Below are 20395 nucleotides of genomic sequence, written 5' to 3'. Positions count from 1 at the left end.
ATTTTCCAATGCTTTAGATTCCTTAGAACTCACCATTTTTTCTTTCGGAGCGCTGTCTAGGAATACTTTTTGTTCATGTAACTCCCAATCTTCTTCCTTATCAACCACCTTATCCGCCACCAAACACCTTTCTAGTGGGTCAGTACTTCATGCACATAAAAAGGAATTATGAAAATTAACAATTTCAATGCTCTTACATGTACTCACCTCGCTTGGACCCTCATGGTATGATAAATGTTGAAAATCACAGCTTCACCACCAACGCGAAGTGTGAGCTCTCCTTTATGGACATCGATCAGTGCGCGTGCAGTAGCTAGAAAGGGTCGTCCAAAGATCAAAGGAGTTTCTTCATCTTCATCCATGTCTAAAATTACGAAATCTGTGGGAAAGATGAACTTGTCGACCTTCACCAAAACATCCTCCACAATACCTCGAGGATATGTGAGACTCCGATCAGCCAACTGTAAAGTGATGGTGGTTTCCCTGACTTCTCCAAGCTCTAAAGTCCTGTAGACAGAAAAAGGCATCAAATTAATACTTGCTCCTAAATCACATAAAGCTCGATTAACTTTAGAACGACCAATAAAACAAGGGATAGTAAAACTTCCTGGATCCTTAAGCTTTTGTGGCAATTTTTTCTACAGGATTGCACTACACTCTTCTGTCAAATTCACCACTTCATTGTCTTGAAATCTCCTCTTCTTGGACATTACATCTTTGATGAACTTTGCATAGTTAGGCATTTGTTCCAAGGCATCTGCAAATGGAATATTGATGTGTATCTTCTTAAAGATATCTAGAAACTTGGAAAATTGTTCATCAAGTGCCTTCTTCTTAAACCGCTGTGGGTATGGAAGTTGTGGCTTGTACATCGGTTTAGATTCAGATTCCTTCTTGGGCTCTTCAACCACAATTTCTTCAGTCACTGGTTCTTCTACTTCTTTTTCTCTGCGCTTCTCTTCAGCTTCTAACTTCTTCCGAATTTTTAACTCAACTGCTTTGCATTGTTCTTTTGGATTCACTTCAGTATTGCTGGGAAACTGCCCTCTGTTTTGATCCTTCAAAGCATGTGCAAGCTGTCCAATCTGTGTCTCCATGGATTTCATCATAGCTCCCAAACTGCACATGTGTGTCTCCATGTTGTCCATTCGAGCTTCAGTCCTCGACATCCGCTTGTTAGATTCAGTGACAAATGTAGACACCACATCCTCCAACAATGCCTTTACCTTCCCCTTGATTTGTATTGAATCCCGGAGGGGGTTTCAACACATTATTGTTGTTGGCATAAAAACGTTTTCATGGTTACGTAAACCAGGATGATAAGTATTAGGAGGAGGGTTACCTAGATAGTTTCCATAGCCTCTGGGATTGTTATATTGAGCTTCCTCAGGTGGATGAGATTCTTCTATGGAAACTGATACACCTGCAGGTTCTGCGATATTCACCTTGTTTAGAGAAGCAACTTGTGTACTCAACGCAGATAACTGTGCAGTAATGGATGTAAGAGGATCCACACTGTACACTCCCTTCTTGACTCCCGTACGTTCAGATGGCCATTGATAACTATTGATAGTCATCTGTTCCAGCATATCATAAGCCTAAACGGGGTCCTTGGCAAATATGGTACCTCCAGCAGCAGAGTCCACCGACATTCTTGTATGCATATTTAATCCATTGTAGAAAACTCTATTTCTTCCCAATCTGCAATATTATGATTAGGACAACGCTTTAACAAATCTTTGTACCTTTCCCATGCCTCATATAGCTGTTCTGAATCATGCTATTGAAAAGTACTGATCTCAATCTTCAGCTGGGTTGCTTTGGATGGTGGAAAGAATTTCTCTAAGAATTTCACAGCCATGCCTTCCCAAGTTGTTATGCGTCCTAGCGGCAATGCCTGCAGCCAACTCCGTGCCTTGTCCCTGAGAGAAAAAGGAAACAAACGTAAGCGTATTGTATCCTCAGAAATACAATTTATTTTAACAGTATCAGTAATCTCTAGAAAAGTGCGCAAGTGTAAATGAGAATCAGCAGTGGCAGTTCCATTGAATTGGTTCTGCTGAACCATGTTAATTAATGTCGGCTTCAACTCAAAGTTGTTGGCATTTATTGTCCCTCGAGCGATTCCAGAATAGTGAGCCTGGATCGTCGGCCTGAAATGATCTCTAATTGGCACCAAGGGCAATTCATTAACATTTTCTTCAGCCATGTTAAGTTGTTCTTCTCTCCTAGCTCTTCTCAAAGCTCGTGCAGTTCGTTCAATCTCTGGATCAAAGAGCAAAGAATTCGCACTTTGAGATCTTCGCATAAACTGAAATTAAGAACAATAACAATTTATTAGTACTTAAATTAAAATAAATAAAACTCTAAATTAAAACTTCGACTAATTGGTAACAAGATTAAAAAATAATCAAAATTACTCCCCGACAACGTCGCCAAAAACTTGTTGTGAAAAATACTCGCAAGCGTACGAGTGTCAAGTTTTAGTAAAGTGAAAGAGAGAGTGTCGATCCCACATGGAATAATTTGAAAATATTCAATACTTGCAATTAAAATAGTCTTAATTTTATTTAGAAAATTAAACTTTAGAGGGGTTTATGACAAATTAAATAAATAGAAAAAATTGAAAAGCGCGCACAAACACAATCCTTTAGAGATTATCAATCAGAGAAAAATAGTCTAGAGGTTTGATTTCACCTGGTCTCAACAATATTCAATCCCAATCAATCTATTTTCATGAATTCATTTAAATTAATAACCAAGAACACATAGATTATACTATTTCCCTCTTCCAAGTATCAAATAGAATGTATCAATTACAGATCGATTTCAATATCCCTATAAAAAATCTACTTGTAATGATATGTGTGAAACAATGTTCTTTTTAGGTTCTATTAAAGTTATAAGCTCTTCCGAGTCATATAAACAATTAAAAGTGTGAATTCTATTGATCCTATTCTAAATCCCCTCTCTCGAGTGCCGGATTCTGAATAAATATGACAAATCAATTTATGGCCAGTAAATTGAAAAGACTATCAAACCATGAATCACAATTAATTTAGAAGAACTCAATTCATTAAAATCAACAATTCATAAATATGTCTTGACCGGGCTACATCGACCTCTAGACTTAAAAAGTTTAGTTCATAATAAAATTCATAACAACATAAATCATGTTCAGAAATTCAAACATAATTCAATCTCAAAAGAAATAAATAAAGTAAAGATAACAAATCCGAAGTCTTTCTTCCGTGTCCGGTTGAAAAGTCTTCGTCTTCGTTCCAAGCAACTCCAAATCTCGATCGAAACTTTAACGACTTTTCTCTCAAGATTATTTTTGTGTAGTGGCCGCTTGATGACTCTCATTAGGTCTGAAAAACCCTTAAATACGCCCTTAAGTTTCGTCCAAAAACCTTCCAAAAGTATCCAAAAATTCCCAAAATTAAACACAGCACTTCGTCATACAGACTACGACGCGCGGGCGCACCACTGGAGAGGCGGGCGCGCATAGTACACTGTCTCAGACACTTAGTAACTCGACTTCACGCGCGGGCGCACCACACCAAGCGCGGGCGCGCATAGCTTCCTGTGGAAAAATTGTTGAGTTTCACTTCAGTCGACGCGCGGGCGCACCACGACAGGCGCGGGCGCGTATAGTTGTCTGTCCAGGTTTCTTCAAACTACGAACCATCTTCGCTTGCTTCGCTCTTTTCTTGACTTCTATGATTTCTTCTATTATTTCCTGTAATTCCTGACATCCAACAAAAACAACAACTTCCACATAATTCAGCTCGAAACCAAGCAATTATCCAATAATATCAACACAAATTACGTGCACAAAAGGCACTTATCAGAGAGCGTTGGGATACAGAGCATTCCGGTCGTGGATGAATTTCCAGATGTATTTCCTGATGAGATTCCGGGTTTTTCTCCTGTTAGGGAAGTCGAGTTTGGCATAGAGTTGATGTCGGGTACTTCGCCTATTTCTCGAGCACCGTATCGTCTGGCTCTGTCAGAGATGTGTGAGTTGAAGAATCAGCTACATGATCTTTTGGACAAGGGGTACGTTCATCCTAGTGTATCTCCTTGGGGAGCTCCTGTTCTTTTTGTAAAGAAGAAGGATGGGTCTATGCGGCTATGCATTGACTATCGGCAGCTGAATCAAGTCACTGTGAAGAACAAGTATCCTTTGCCTCGTATTGATGACTTGATCAGCTGTAGGGCACTTCAGTTTACTCCAAGATTGACTTGAGATCTGGGTATCATCAGTTGAGAGTCCGAGATCAGGACGTAGCCAAGACTGCATTCCGTACTCGCTATGGGCATTACGAGTTTCTAGTGATGCCATTTGGTTTGACTAATGCGCCGGCTATATTCATGGACCTGATGAACCGTGTCTTCAGGGAGTATTTGGACAAGTTAGTCGTGGTCTTCATTGACGACATCTTGGTGTAGTCGCGTAATACGGAAGAGCATGTTTCTCACTTGCGGTTGGTACTGCAGACTCTTCGAGATGAGCAGTTATACGCCAAGCTAAGAAAGTGTGAGTTTTGGATGGATCGAGTGGTCTTTCTTGGCCATATCATATCCAGGGAGGGGATTTCTGTTGATCCAAGCAAGATTGAGGGGGTGCTTAATTGGTCGCGTCCGACGACAGTTGCTGAGATCCATAGTTTTCTGGGTCTAGCAGGGTATTATCGTCACTTCATTCTGAACTTCTCTCAGTTAGCTCGACCGTTTACGCAACTTACCCGCAAGGGTGTTGATTTCGAGTGGTCCTCCGAGTGTGAGGAGAATTAGTGAGCTTCAACGGCGGTTGACTTCTGCTCCGGTGTTGGCATTACCGTCAGGATCTGGAGGGTATGATGTGTACACTGATGCTTCTCTGCAGGGGTTAGGTTCTGTCCTGACTTAGAATGGGCATGTGATCGCATACGCTCTAGACAACTGAAGCTTCACGAGGACAACTACCCAGTTCATGATTTGGAATTGGCAGTCATTGTGTTCGCTTTGAAGATCTGGCGTCATTATCTGTATGGCGAGAAATTTGAGATCTTCACCGACCATAAGAGTCTCAAGTATTTTTTCACTCAGGCGGAGTTGAACATGAGGCAGAGACGTTGGATGGATTTGCTCAAGGACTATGATTGCGAGATTAAGTACCATCCGGGAGCTACTAATCTCACCGCTCATGCATTGAGTCGCAAGGTGCGACTATCCGCACTTCAGAATTGTTCGAAGTCTAGTGCGATCAGTGACTGTTGTACTTCAGGATATACTTTCAAGCATAAGAAAGGTATGCAGAGTATCCAGATGTTTGCGATATTATCTGAGCCAGCTTTGTATTCGCGGATTTGAGATGCTCAGATGTCTGATTCGAAGACCCAGCGTTTAGCTCGTCTAGCTAACGAGGGTAGCTCGTCTGGATTTCATTATCAGTTAGATGGCTTTCTGTGTTTGTCTGGTAGGCTTGTTATTCCGCAGGATGTAGAGTTGCGAGAGGAGATTTTGTCTCAGGCGCATCGCACTAAGTTTAGTATTCATCCTGGGAGCAACAAGATGTACAAGGATCTACGTACTCGCTTATGGTGGAAGGGAATGAAACGCAATGTTTATCAGTTTGTTTCGAGATGTTTGGTGTGTCAACAGGTCAAGGAAGAGCACCGACGACCTGAAGGATTGCTTCACAGTCTGCCTATTCTTGAATGGAAATGAGAGTTTATCACAATGGACTTTGTGACCCATTTGCCGGTATCCCCGAGGAACTGTGATGCTATCTGGGTTGTGGTGGACCGACTCACCAAGTCAGCGCATTTCATTGCCTATATCCGGGAGTACAATGTGGATCGTATGGCTCGGTTGTAAATTCAGGAGATCGTTCGACTTCATGGAGTACTTGTGAGCATTGTCAACGATCAGAACCCCAGGTTTAATTCTAGATTCTGGGGGAGTTTTTAGTGTGCGGTGGGTACTACTCTCAGTTTGAGTACTGCCCATCATCCGGAGACTGATGTTCAGTCAGAGCACACTATCCGTACTTTGGAGGATATGCTTAGAGCGTGCGTCATGGATTTTGGTTCAGCCTGGCAGGATCATTTGCCATTGATCGAGTTCGCGTACAACAACAGCTATCATACTAGTATTGGGATGTCACCTTTTGAGGTGTTGTACGGGCGACGTTGTCGTACTCCACTCTTCTGGGAAGAAGTGGGGGAGAGACAGGCTAAGGGACCGGAGTTTATCCAGCAGGCGGTAGACATTGTTGATCAGATCAAGTAATGGATTAAGACTGCACAGGATCGTCAGGCCAGCTATGCTAACACCAAGCGTAGGCCTTTGCAGTTTGATGTCGGGGAGAAAGTATTTCTGAGAGTGTCGCCTTTTTGCAAAATTCTCAGATTTGGCCTTAAGGTCAAGTTGTCTCCTAGGTTTATCGGTTCGTTTGAGATCTTGGAAAGCATTGGCGATTTGGCTTATCGACTAGCTTTGCCACCGCATCTTTCCAGTATTCATGACATGTTCCACGTATCTCTGTTGCGACGGTATATGGCGGATGAGTCCCATATTCTGCAGCGGTCTGAGGTTCAGGTGAGCAAGGATTTGACCTATGTTGAGGAACCTATTCGTATCCTGGATCATAAGGATAAGGTCTTGCGAAACAAAGTCTTTCCTTTGGTTTTAGTTCAGTGGCAGCGCCGAGGTACTGAAGAAGCTACTTGGGAGCTTGAGGACAGGATGCGTGAAGACCATCTTGAGTTGTTTTGATTTCATTCTTAAGTTGTATTCAGTTGCAAACTCTGTAAACGTTTGATTAGAATAAAGAATGTTTCTGATTTCTGTATTACATTCGGTACTTAAGATCTGATTTCGAGGACGAAACATCTTAAGTGGGGGAGAATATAGTAGCCCATACCCAAAATCAGTGATTAAGGGATTAATCAACGCTAATTAAACAAATTGGGTACTGGACGGATCGGAAGCTCCGATGCAGGATCGGAAGCTTCAATGGTATTATGTCAGGCATGACGTGTGGCAGGATCGGAAGCTCCGATCACCCCTATCCGAGGTCAACCAGTGATATTTTGACACGTGGCAGATAAGGATCTTCGGAAGCTCCGATGGCAGGATCGGACATTCCGATCGAAGATCGGAAGTTCCGATCGAGGATCGGAGGTTCCGATCGAGGATCGGAGGTTCCGATCGATGTCTATAAATAAAAGGCCGAGGCTTCACTTTAATTTGCCAATTCCGAGAATCCCTCTCTATTCCAGGCATATTTGAGTAGTTCTAGTCTCATATGCTTGACCCGGGAGTTGGCGAGGCATTCGATAGTCGTAGCGGAGTTGTGCCCAAGTTCTGGAGGCATTGACATCAAAGGGCTAATGACAGACGAAGGTATAGCTTTTGCTTCCTATAAATATTTAGGAGTATGCAATAGTTTAGTTAAGGCTTTTAGAGCACTTTAATGACAGTAGTATCATTTGGAAGTGTAGAGCAGACTATAGGCGTGGACCTAGAGTTGGTAGAGCTTGCACTGATTTGAGGTACGAAAGTTGTTGGAACACGCGTTCTCTGATCACACGGATGTGATACCTGGAGCAGCGAAAGTTTAAAAATTTTATTTTTCGATATGGAACGATTCCATATCGTGGGTATCAAATCCTAACGATTAATTGTTGCAAGTAAAATATATAAATAATTAAATATTTTACCTATTCAAGCAAAGGCTTGATTATGGACTCCAACAGAATTTAATCTGCTCTTCTTGTAAATCCCGGGAACCGATGACTATCACGATCAACCTCCGGAAATAAGTTCACGAACAGAAAAACTTAAACCCTCTGATTGATTGCACTAGAAATCAATCAGATGTTTATCGATGAGATTAAACAGATTTGATCTGTCAATTCAGAATGTAATTTTTCACAAAAATCACAGACTGAATTATTTCAAAAAGAAGTAGAGGATTTCGAAAAGCCTCTTAGAATATTTAGTGTGTAATTAGAAAATTGCAAGATTAATTGTTTCTGATTTTCAAACACTACATATGTATTTATAGATAATTTCTAGACTAGATTAAGTTATAATTGTATTAGGACTCTAACTCCTTAGGGCCCACAATCCATAACTTAAGCCCAACAAGCCAAGCCTGTTATTATAGAAATTAATATAAAATTCATCGTGACTCCGATTGATAAACTGATTTTACCAATGTGCACAGAAACCATTTCTGCATCTTTTGAAGTCAAGATAATTTTTCTGAATCCGAATTCAGTGATTTCCAAAAATTTCCATCCCTATGTCATTTTAGAAAATTCTACTCCTTTTATTTAAGAAGTCCAACTTCTCTTTCATTAAATTTAACTCTTTAAATTTAACTATCTCAACGGGGTTTAGTAATCCAATACTTGTGTGACCCTCAATGGTTCAGGGATATAGCTAGCCGTGGGCTCACAACTCCTTGTGACTCGGAACAACAATTTTCGACTTGCCCAACAAATCATGGTAAGAGCGTCTAGCAACATCGCCCCATGATTCCCTAGGTATCACTGATAGTGCCTGCAAGAACCAGTAGATTTTGGTTAGCGTACAGTATGGTCCCTTCATCCATATATCCCGATCGAATCAACAACCATTGGTGCATCGAGAGTCGTTCGAGATTCGATAACTATGCATTACATCTTGGAGATCAAATAGTGACATCGCATGTGTGTTGGAGAACGGCGATCAGATCAATCAGAATTGATACCCGGTGCAGCGGAAGTTTAAAAATTTTATATGGAACGATTCCATAATGGGTATCAAAACTTTACGATTAAATTGTGTGTGTAAAAATTAAATAACAATTATAAATTTTTACCTCCAATCTCGAATCGAGATTATTGACACCAACAGATTGCTCTGCTCTTGTTGTATCTCCCAGGAACTGATGGACGAACTGTTCTTCAATCAGGTCCACGAACAGAGATTTAATCCCTCTGATAGATTGCACTAGAAAATCTATCAGAAGTTTCTACGAAGAGAATTAACGAATTTGATCCGTTAAACTAGACTGTAATTCAAAATTCACAGGCTGGATTTTTCCTGAGCAGAGGGGAGGGGGGCGGCCACTGTTAGAGAGAAAACTAGGGTTTTTTCGAAAATTGTGACCTGTTGTGTATAATTTCTGTACTGCAATAACTTATTTATAATGTAGGCCGCTAACAGCTTAGGGCCCATTAGTCATAAGTTCAAGCCTGACAAGCAAAGCCCGCATGTTCAGAAATTAATATAAAATTCATCGTGACTCTGATTGATAAACCGATTTTACCAATGTTCACAGAAACCATTTCTGCACCTTTTAAAGTCAAGATAAATTTTTCTGAATCCGAATTCAGTGATTTCCAAAAATGCCCATCCCTATGTCATTTTAGGAAATCTTACTCCTCTACTCTTAAATAAGAAGTCCCACTTCTTTGTTCATTAAATTTAACTCTTTAAATTTAACTATCTCAACGGGGATTAAAAATCCATTACTCTGTGTGACCCTCAATGGTTCAGGGATACAGCTAGCCGTGGGCTCACAACTCCTTGTGACTCGGAACAACAATTTCCGACTTGCCCATCGAATCATGGTAAGAGCGCCTAGAAACATCGCCCCATGATTCCCTAGGTATCACTGATAGTGCCTGCAAGAACCAATAGATTTTGGTTAGCGTACAGTACGGTCCCTTCATCCATATATCCCGATCGAATCAACAACCATTGGTAAATCGAGAGTCGTTCGAGATTCGATAACTATGCAATGCATCTTGAAGATCAAATAGTGACATCGCATGTGCTACTAAGAAACCATTTCTTAAAACACATCATGTACTCTGGCCAGATATTCGTCACACTAATATCTCCTCAGATTGCATAGGATATCCACACTCGCAAGTATGTGGTGAATCCTTGACAACAAAGCATCGACTCCTATATGTGTTGTAACTGTACCCAATCCCGACACCTGATGACCCCAATAGAGTCGGTAAATGAGTCAAAGCACAGTACTAGCATATAGAGTCTCAATGATGTTTCAAGTAGTAAGGACTAATGGTGTACAACCAAAACCGCGGACTTTATCCACTCGATAAGTGATAACCACTTGGAAAGTCCGAATAGGGTAGTTCGATCATTCATTATATGAATATCCATTTGCATGCTTTGAACATCTCTATGTTCCCTACCAATGAAACGTGGTACTCTGCATCGCAAATGCTAGTCTCAATCTCGAGCGATCCTTATCCTTATTAACGGACGGCTCAATCGACTAGGAACTGTTTAGAATATACAGTGACTATAAGATGTGTTTCATGATAGACATCCCCATGTACTACCACATCTTACATAAACTATACTATATTCAAGGTCTTTATCAAAACAACAATAGTATATCACAATATAACAATATGAAGAAAGATAAAGTCATTGCCATTAATAAAAGTGTAAATTATATTAAACAAAAGATTGTTTATATAAAGAGTCATCAAAGCCCTTAGCCACAAGTTGGCTCACCGGGCACCCACTCTTTCAATCTCCCACTTGCCCTAAAGCCAACTAGTCATACTACGTAGACTCATTGCTTCGCGATGTTTGTCAAATAATGGTCCTGGCAAGGGCTTAGTAAGTGGATCAGCGATATTGTCTGCAGAGGCCACTCTTTTGACAGTGATGTCTCCTCTTTCCACGATCTCCCGGATGATGTGGTATTTCCTCAGTACGTGTTTGGATCTTTGATGAGACCTTGGTTACTTTGCCTGAGCAACGGCACCCGTGTTGTCACAGTACACCGGGACTGGACCAACAACTTCAGGAATGACGCCCAACTCTTGGACGAAATTCCTCATCCAAACGGCCTCTTTAGCAGCAGCTGATGCCGCAATGTATTCTGCCTCAGTGGTGGAATCCGCTGTGGTGTCCTGCTTGGAACTCTTCCAAGAGATAGCACCGCCATTGAGCATGAACACAAATCCAGAGGTTGACTTCGAGTCATCCACGTCACTTTGGAAGCTAGAGTCGGTATAGCCTTCCAATTTTAGTTCTCTTCCTCCATATACCATGAACATATTCTTAGTCCTTCGTAAGTATTTAAGAATGTCCTTCACGGATTTCCAATGCATTTGACCGGGATTAGCTTGATATCTGCTCGTGACACTCAATGCAAATGCTACATCAGGTCTGGTAGATATCATCCCATACATGATACTACCTATGGCTGACGCATATGGTACATGTGTCATTTTCTCTATCTCTTCATCAGTCTTGGGACACATAGACTTGGATAGAGAAACTCCATGACACATGGGTAGATGTCCTCTCTTGGACCCATCCATTGAAAACCGTTTCAATATGGTGTCGATGTAGGTTGATTGAGTGAGTCCTATCATTCTCTTAGATCTATCTCTATAGATCTGTATCCCTAGAATATAGGATTCCTCACCCAAATCCTTCATCGAGAATCTACCTGATAACCATATCTTTGTTGACTGCAACATCCCTACATCATTCCCAATGAGTAGGATGTCATCAACATAAAGTACTAAGAATGTCACAGCATCCTTAACTACTTTCTTGTACACGCATGGTTCCTCCGGATTCTTGATGAAACCAAAATCCTTTATTGTTTCATCAAATTTCTGGTTCCAACTTCTTGATGCTTGTTTTAGACCATAGATTGATCTCTGAAGCTTGCATACCTTATGCTCGCTTCCCATGGATGTGTATCCCTCAGGCTGCGTCATATAGATCTCTTCTTTAATGTTTCCATTAAGAAATGCAGTCTTCACATCCATTTGTCATATCTCATAGTCATACCAAGCAGCTATGACAATAAGGATTCTTATGGACTTGAACATTGCAACTGGTGAAAAGGTTTCATCATAGTCAACTCCTTGTCTTTGAGTATAACCTTTCGCCACCAATCGCGCCTTGTAGGTCAATACCTTACCATCAGGCCCAAGCTTTCTCTTGTAGATCCATTTACACCCTATTGGAACAATTCCATCGGGAGGATATACTAAAGACCAAACTTGGTTTGTATGCATCGAATCTATTTCCGACTGCATAGCTTCAAGCCATAAACTTGAATCCGCATCAGAAATTGCTTCTTTGAAGTTTCTTGGATCACATCCAACATCGGGTTCATCTTGATCCCCTTCAAGAAGAAGACCATATCGAATAGGAGGTCTAGAAGTCCTCTCGGATCTTCTAAGTATAGGCGTGTCTATCAATGGTTCCTGAGGTGTAGGATCGTTATTTTGTATTTCGGGTTCTTCTCGAATTTCTTCGAGTTCCATCATCTCGCCTTTCTTATCCAATAAGAACTTCTTCTCCAAGAAGGTGGCATTCCTTGAAACAAACACCTTTGTTTCAGCAGGATGATAGAAATAATATCCGATTGAATTCTTCGGATACCCTACAAAATAACATAAGGTGGATCGACTATCCAACTTATCTCCCACTGTCTGCTTCACGTAAGCAGGACATCCCCAAATCCTCAAGTACGAATACTTAGGAGCTTTGCCATTCCATAACTCGTATGGTGTTTTGTCCACTGCTTTGGTGTGGACGTTGTTCAACAACAATATCGCCGTTTCAAGCGCATAGCCCCAAAACGAAGGTGGAAGCTCAGTGAAGCTCATCATGGATCGAACCATGTCCAACAAAGTTCGATTACGACGCTCCGATACACCATTCAGCTGTGGTGTCATAGGAGGAGTCCACTGAGAGAGAATCCCATTCTCTTTTAGATAGTCCAAAAACTCGGTACTTAAGTATTCTCCACCTCGATCCGATCGAAGTGCTTTAATACTTTTACCTAGCTTGTTTTCTACTTCAGCCTTGAATTCTTTGAACTTTTCAAATGCTTCAGACTTATATTTCATTAAATATAAATACCCATACCTTGAATAATCATCAGTAAAGGTAATTAAGTAGGTGTGGCCATATTGAGTACCAATTCTAACTGGACCACAAACGTCTGTATGGATCAAATCTAACAGATTTTGACTACGCTCAGGTTTCCCCTTAAAAGGAGATTTAGTCATTTTTCCTTTCAGGCAGGACTCACAAGTAGGTAGAGAGTTAATATCAGACATATCAAACATGCCCTCTCCCACTAGCTTGTTCATCCTCCTTGAGGAAATATGACCTAGCCTAGAATGCCAAAGGTTTGCCGGGTTTTGACTATCGATTTTCCTTTTGTTTGTTGTTGCCAGTTTATCAACATAATTTATTGGAACGTCTTTCAATTTTAAGTTATATAGATCGTTTTCAAGTTGTCCATTTCCAATCAAACATTCATTCTTGTAAATATTGCAAATCCCATTCACAAAATTGCAAGAAAAACCATCTCTATCAAGCATAGAAACAGAAATAATGTTTTTAATCAAATCTGGAACAAATAAAACATCTCTCAAATGTAACTTAAAATCGTTCTGCAAAATTAAATAAACATCTCCCACAGCTTTAGCTTCAACTCTGGAACCATTTCCGAGCCTCAGCTGGGTCTCACCCATTCTAAGCTTGCGACTTCGTGTCATCACCTGCAAATCATTGCAAATGTGAGATCCACATCCGGTATCCAATACCCAAGAAGTAGTATTAAGTGAAACATTTATTTCAATATAGAACATACCCTTCGCAGTTCGCAACTGCTCTGTTACGCCTTAAACGCATATAAATCTCGAATTATGAGATTAATGTTTTTAATGCATTAACAAGTCTTATTTCTCTATGTTTTGATGATTAACAAAACTAGGTTAAAATGTTACTAATATTTACATTGAGCTTATTACAGAGTTAAAATTTTCAAAGATGAATTAATACTAAGATCAGAAACACAATTCGAAGAAGTTTACTACTATGGGATCGGAAGCTCCGATTGGAGATCGGAACCTCCGATCAGGATCAGAAGCATCTTCGGAAGCTAAGGGTAGATCGGAAGCTCCGATCTTGGTTCGGAAGCTCCGATCTATTTCAGGGATTTTTTATATTGGTCGGAATGAGGAACGGAAGCTACGAAGAACAGGTTCGGAAGCTCCGATCGTGGTTCGGAAGGTCCGATCAGTTTCTAGGTAAAATTATATTGTTCGGAAGCAGATCGGAGGCAACGAAGTGAAGCAGATCGGAAGCACCGAACAGGATCGGACGTTCCGATCCTGAACGGCCGCCTGATAATCTTGTCCGGAAGACTTTTGCCCGACACCATATTTATTGCGCCGATCGGAAGCTCCGAAGTGGATCGGACGTTCCGATCCAGTACACCCGCGTGTCTCAGAATTCAAATTTTGGAAGCTCCGATGCAGGGATCGGAAGTTCCGATCGATGTCAAAATTTCAGCTATAAAAGGAGGCATTCCGAGGCCATTCAAATCATCCCAACATCTTCAAGTCTCTCAATCCTCTCAAGCATCATTCAAGTCATTTGTTGAGCAATTTGTAGCCCCTTTTGAGTGTTCAAAACATATTCACATATCGAGTTGTATTCGGGGTTGTAATATCGAGGGTTGTTAGTTTGTGAGTTGGTTGCTCGGTTTTATAAACACTTGTGTGTGAAGCCAAGTGTATTTTACGAGTGTTGAGGCTATCCTTGGAGCCCTTAAGGCCAAGAGTGTTGAGTTGTATCGGCGCGGTGATCGTGTCAAGTTGTAAGGCTATCCTTGGAGCCATCAAGGCCAAGACGTTCGAAGTGCTAGTGGATCCTTGGTTAATCGACTTAACCAAGAAGGGGAGACGTAGACGATTTATCGTCGAACTTCCATAAACATCTCTTATCCCTTTTACTGCTTTATTTACATTACGCATTTATTTATCGCACTTATTATTTGATTGCTTAAGTCTTCCGCTTGCGTACTTGCATAATCGCTTTAAATTGCTAAAGTTGCCAATAGAACCTAAATCCCCCCCCCCCCATTAGGTTCTAACAAGTGGTATCAGAGCCATTTGAAAATACTTTTCAAAACCTTTTTATGGAAAACCTAGCAAGTGATTATGCTCAAGGGCAATCTACTAATCGTCCTCCTCTTTTCAATGGCATAAACTACGGGTATTGGAAAAATCGTATGTCCCTATATATCCAATCCGTAGACTATGACCTATGGAAAGTGACGGTGAAAGGTCCCTATACACCTATGAAAATAGTTGATGGGGTTGAAATTCCTAAGGGAATGGATGACTTTTCAAAAGAGGACATGAAATTAATTTCGCAAAATGCTAAAGCTATGAATATCTTGCACTGTTCCTTAGATATGAACGAGTACAACCGGATATCGATGTGCTCATCTGCTAAAGAGATATGGGACAAGCTAGAGATATGTCACGAAGGCACCAACCAAGTGAAAGAAACAAAGATCGACTTACTCCAACTCAAATACGAAACATTTGAGATGGAATCCAACAAAGATGTTGACACCATGTTCCGAAGGCTTACTCAAATCATCAATGAGTTAGCACAATTGGGAGAACAATATCCTACCAAGCAAGTTTGGAGGAGAGCTCTTCGTGCCCTACCAAAAGAATGGGATGCAAAGAGAACCGCCATCATCGAATCCAACAAAGGGGACACTGCCTCCTATGATCTTGATCAACTACATGGGACCCTAAAAACCCATGAGTTAGAAGTGTCCACAAGAAAAGAATCAAAGAAAGAAGATGTCAAGCACAAAGGGATAGCCTTGACTACACAAGTCGAAGAAGATGACGATGATGACATGGCTCTCTTCGCAAGAAAATTCAAGAAATTCATGCGAGGAAACAAATTCAAAAAGGACAAGAAACCTGAGAAAGAAGTGACCTGCTACAACTGTCAACAACAAGGTCACTACGCCAATGAATGCCCACTCAAGAAGAAAGTGGACAAAGGAAAGAAGAAAGCCCTACTAGCTACCTGGAGTGATAGCGACGATGACGACGAGGAAGTAAACCTCTGCTTAATGGCTAAAAGTGATGACATCGTCTCTGACGACGATGACGAGGTACCTACTTACGATGAACTCTTACATGCTTATAAAGATATGTTTGATATGGTTAAGGTTCTTAGAAAAGAGAATAGAAATCTTAAAAAGGAATTAGAAACTAAGGAGCATGAGAACCTTAGACTTAAGGATGACTTAGATCACTTAGAAAAATCTTTCGATAAATTCAATGTGAGTAGCAACAAATTAAACAACCTACTTAGCATGCAGAAATGTAGCTTTGATAAGGGAGGAATAGGCTATGGTAAGAAGTCTATAGACTTTGCTAGTCTAATAGCTAAGGCTAAGATGAGATCACCCCCTACTTGTTCTTATTGTTTCAAATCTGGTCATGTTAGACATAAATGCAGATCATTGAAATATCAATATGTTCAAAAGAGCTATATGAAATGGAGGCCTAAGAGTACTTAACAACTCATTAGTCGACATTATGAGATCACAATCTAAGGGAGTTCAATATAGACCGGCTTAAAAATGCCTTGACTTGCGGCTGGTCTCCCTGTTGAACGTTGCTCTGTCCAAGGAAATAGGTTTTTAAAGTGGCCATATGCCCTACCTACTACTTGGAGCACTCTTAGAAAGTGGCGATGATGTTGCTATGAGAGACTGAACTCTTAGAAGTCTATTTTGTATCTCTCCTTTCTAACATTGTGGACCCAAAAGAACTAAAGGGTACCAAAATCAATTATTTTCAGGGAAACAAGAAAAATGCTCTCCCTAGCATATGGTATCTAGACAGTGGATGTTCTAGACATATGACGGGGAACAAGGATCTTCTTCAATCAATCAAACCAAAGGAGAAGGGGACTGTCACATTTGGAGACAACAGCAAAGGAGTAATTGAAGGCATCGGCTCAATAGGTATATCTAATTCTTGTCTAATTGATGATGTACTCCTAGTGAAAGGACTTAAGCATAATCTACTAAGCATAAGTCAATTGTGCGATAGAGGTTATGAAGTCAAATTCACTCCCCAACACTGCACTGTATCATTTATTAGTGACAAATCCATAAATTTCAAAGGATATAGAAGTGAGAACGTTTACAAGGTCTCTTTAAATAATTTATCTTTATCAAATATAAAAAGCCTTGTATCCGTGAATGTTGATGATAACATTCTTTGGCATAGACGATTGGGTCATGTTGGTCCTAGTACCATCGAAAAACTTTTAAAACTTGACTTAGTCGTTGGTATGCCAAAACTTGATTTGAAACTTGATTCTGTTTGTGATGCGTGTCAATTTGGCAAACATACAAGGGAATCTTTTAAAAGCAAAAATTTTGTATCCACTTCTATGCCCCTTGAAATTCTCCACCTAGATCTATGTGGTCCCTCGAGGAACGCTAGTTTAGGAGGAAAGCTTTATGCGTTTGTCATTGTAGATGATTTTTCACGTTACATGTGGACATTGTTTTTAGCTCACAAAAATGATGCCTTTGAGTATTTTAAAACTTTTGCTAACGAGTTGAGAATGAGAAAAATCTTTCAATAAAACAGATCCGTAGTGACCACGGAACTGATTTTCAAAATGAGAATTTTTCAAACTTTTGTATAGAAAAAGGCATCGGTCACAATTTTTCTTGTCCTAGGACTCCTCAACAAAACGGGGTCGTTGAGAGGAAAAATAGGACACTAGTAGAGATTGCAAGGACCATGTTATGTGAGCATTCTCTACCAAAATATTTTTGGGCTGAAGCAATGAACACTGCCTGTTACATCATCAATCGCGTATCAATAAGGCCAATTCTCAAGAAAACTCCATACGAGTTATGGAGGGAGAGAAAGCCTAACATTTCATTCTTTCGGGCTTTTGGATCTAAGTGCTTCATTCACAACAATGGTAAGGACAACCTTGGCAAATTTGATGCCAAATCCGATAAAGGTATTTTTCTTGGGTATTCTACTACAAGTAAGGCTTATAGAGTATTCAATAAGCGCACCTTACTTGTTGAAGAATCAATGCATGTTATATTTGATGAATCTTTGTTAAATATTTCTCGCACTAACAATGATGATATAGAAATACTTGAAGAAGAGATGGTTTCCTCAAGCTTAAATGATATAGATGCTACAGTTGAGGAAACACCACTTCCTAAGGAATGGACACATCACAAAGATCATCCTAAAGATCTGATAATTGGAAGTCCATCAAAGGGAGTATCTACTCGCTCTTCTCTCAATAATATTTGTAATCATCTTGCTTTTGTTTCTCATGTTGAGCCAAAATGTGTTGATGATGCTTTACTTGATGATTCCTGGATTATTGCTATGCAAGATGAGTTAAATGAATTTAAATGCAATAATGTTTGGGATCTTGTTTCTAGGCCGCATGATAGACCTGTGATAGGTACTAAATGGGTGTTTAGAAATAAACTTGATGAGCATGGCACCATCACTAGAAACAAGGCTAGGCTCGTAGCTAAAGGATATAGTCAAGAAGAAGGCATTGATTATGATGAGACTTATGCTCCTGTTGCCCGTCTTGAATCCATTCGTATGTTACTTGCTTTTGCATGCTCTAGAAATTTTAAATTATTTCAGATGGATGTTAAAAGTGCTTTCTTGAATGGTGATTTGAAAGAAGAGGTCTATATTGAACAACCTGATGGCTTTGTTGATAATTTGTTATCTGATCACGTATATAGACTCAACAAAGCTTTGTATGGATTGAAACAAGCTCCTCGAGCTTGGTATGAAAAACTCTCTTCTTTCCTTATTACCAATGGCTTTACTAGAGGAATTGTTGATATTACATTGTTTACTTTATCTAGAGATAATGATTTGCTTATTGTGCAAATTTATGTGGACGATATCATTTTCGGTTCTACTAACGAAGATCTTTGCCAAGAATTTTCTAAGCTTATGCAAGATCACTTTGAGATGAGCATGATGGTGGAACTTAACTATTTCCTCGGATTGCAAATCAAGCAGTGCAAGGATGGGTTCTTTGTGAACCAAAGCAAATACATAAAGGAGATTCTAAAGAAATTCGGGATGGAGAACACAAAATCATCATCCACACCGATGAGCACAGCAATCAGACTCGACAAGGATGAAAATGGTAAAACTGTAGATCAATCTTCCTTTCGTAGTATGATTGGCTCCTTATTATATGCTACTGCTAGTAGACCGGACATTATGTTTAGTGTTTGCTTGTGTGCACGATTTCAATCATGTCCAAAGGAATCACATTTGTTCGCCTTAAAACGCATTTTCAAATATCTTTCAAATACTCCAAATCTCGGCTTGTGGTATTCGAAAAATTCTTTCTTTGATTTAAAAGCTTATTGCGATGCCGACTTTGGTGGATATAAGGTGGATAGGAAAAGCACTAGTGGAACTTGTTTCTTTTTAGGAAACTGTTTAGTTTCTTGGTTTTCAAAGAAACAAAATTGTGTTGCGTTGTCAACGACCGAAGCCGAATATATGGCTGCTGGTAGTTGTTGTGCGCAAATTCTTTGGATGAAGCATCAATTGCTCGACTATGGCGTCTCTTTTTCAAAAATCCCTATTTTCTGTGACAACACTAGCGCCATTTGTCTTACAAAGAATCCGATTCAACATTCGCGCACCAAACATATTGACATTCGTCATCATTTTATTCGTGACCACATCGAACGAAATGAAGTTGAACTTCAATATGTTGACACTAAAAATCAAATTGCCGATATTTTTACAAAACCACTAGATGAAAATACTTTTATTCGTTTGCGTGGTGAACTTGGCATGATTGAATTGTAATCACTTGTAGGCATAAATTAAATTTAATGTCATATTAAGGGGGAGCTTAATATTAAATTCGAGCATTAATTTTGGATAATGCAAATCAATTGTATTTATTCAAAATTAAGAAGCTCACATTTTTATGTGAATTATTTGCTTAAATGTTAAATAAAATAAATTTTAAAAGAGTATAAATCATGCATTCTTCCTATGGCAGATCGGAACCACCGATCCAGATCGGAACCACCGATCTGTATCCCGCCACTTTTCATCTTGCGCGGTAATTTTTCCCTCCTAGATGCGGATCGGAACCACCGATCACGATCGAAAAGTCCGATCCCCATCTAATCCGACTTTTCAAATTACTTTTCACCGTCTTATCTTTAATTACCGCCTCAGGATCGGAACGTCCGAAGCATGTTCGGAGCTTCCGATAGACACGTGGCCTTACCTCAGTGGACCGCACGATCGGAACGACCGATCCAGATCGGAGCGTCCGATCGTTCCATCCCCTATAAATATCAGATCGCTCATTCCGATTTCTTGCACCTAAAATTCTTCTCTTATCTCTATTTTATCCGATTCCAACATATTAAAATGCCTGTCAAACGTCGTCGCGATCAGGCGAGTTCTAGTCGTCCTATTATTGTCCGTGATCCTACCCAACCAGCTGTGTC

The 20395-nt window shown here is 40.1% G+C and overlaps 1 non-coding gene across 1 annotated transcript; it reads left to right on the top strand.

Moving 5' to 3' along the window:
• Nucleotides 1–1706: 1706 nt before the first annotated feature.
• LOC140870167 (small nucleolar RNA R71) lies at nt 1707–1812 on the top strand. The gene has a single exon (XR_012147142.1). It is a non-coding gene; the product is annotated as a small nucleolar RNA R71 (small nucleolar RNA).
• Nucleotides 1813–20395: the final 18583 nt, after the last annotated feature.

This window comes from Henckelia pumila, chromosome 4 (assembly GCF_033568475.1).
Source record: "Henckelia pumila isolate YLH828 chromosome 4, ASM3356847v2, whole genome shotgun sequence".
Lineage (NCBI taxonomy): Eukaryota > Viridiplantae > Streptophyta > Magnoliopsida > Lamiales > Gesneriaceae > Henckelia > Henckelia pumila.
The sequence above is the reverse complement of the archived record's forward strand: the minus strand, read 5'-3'. Positions and strand labels throughout refer to the sequence as shown.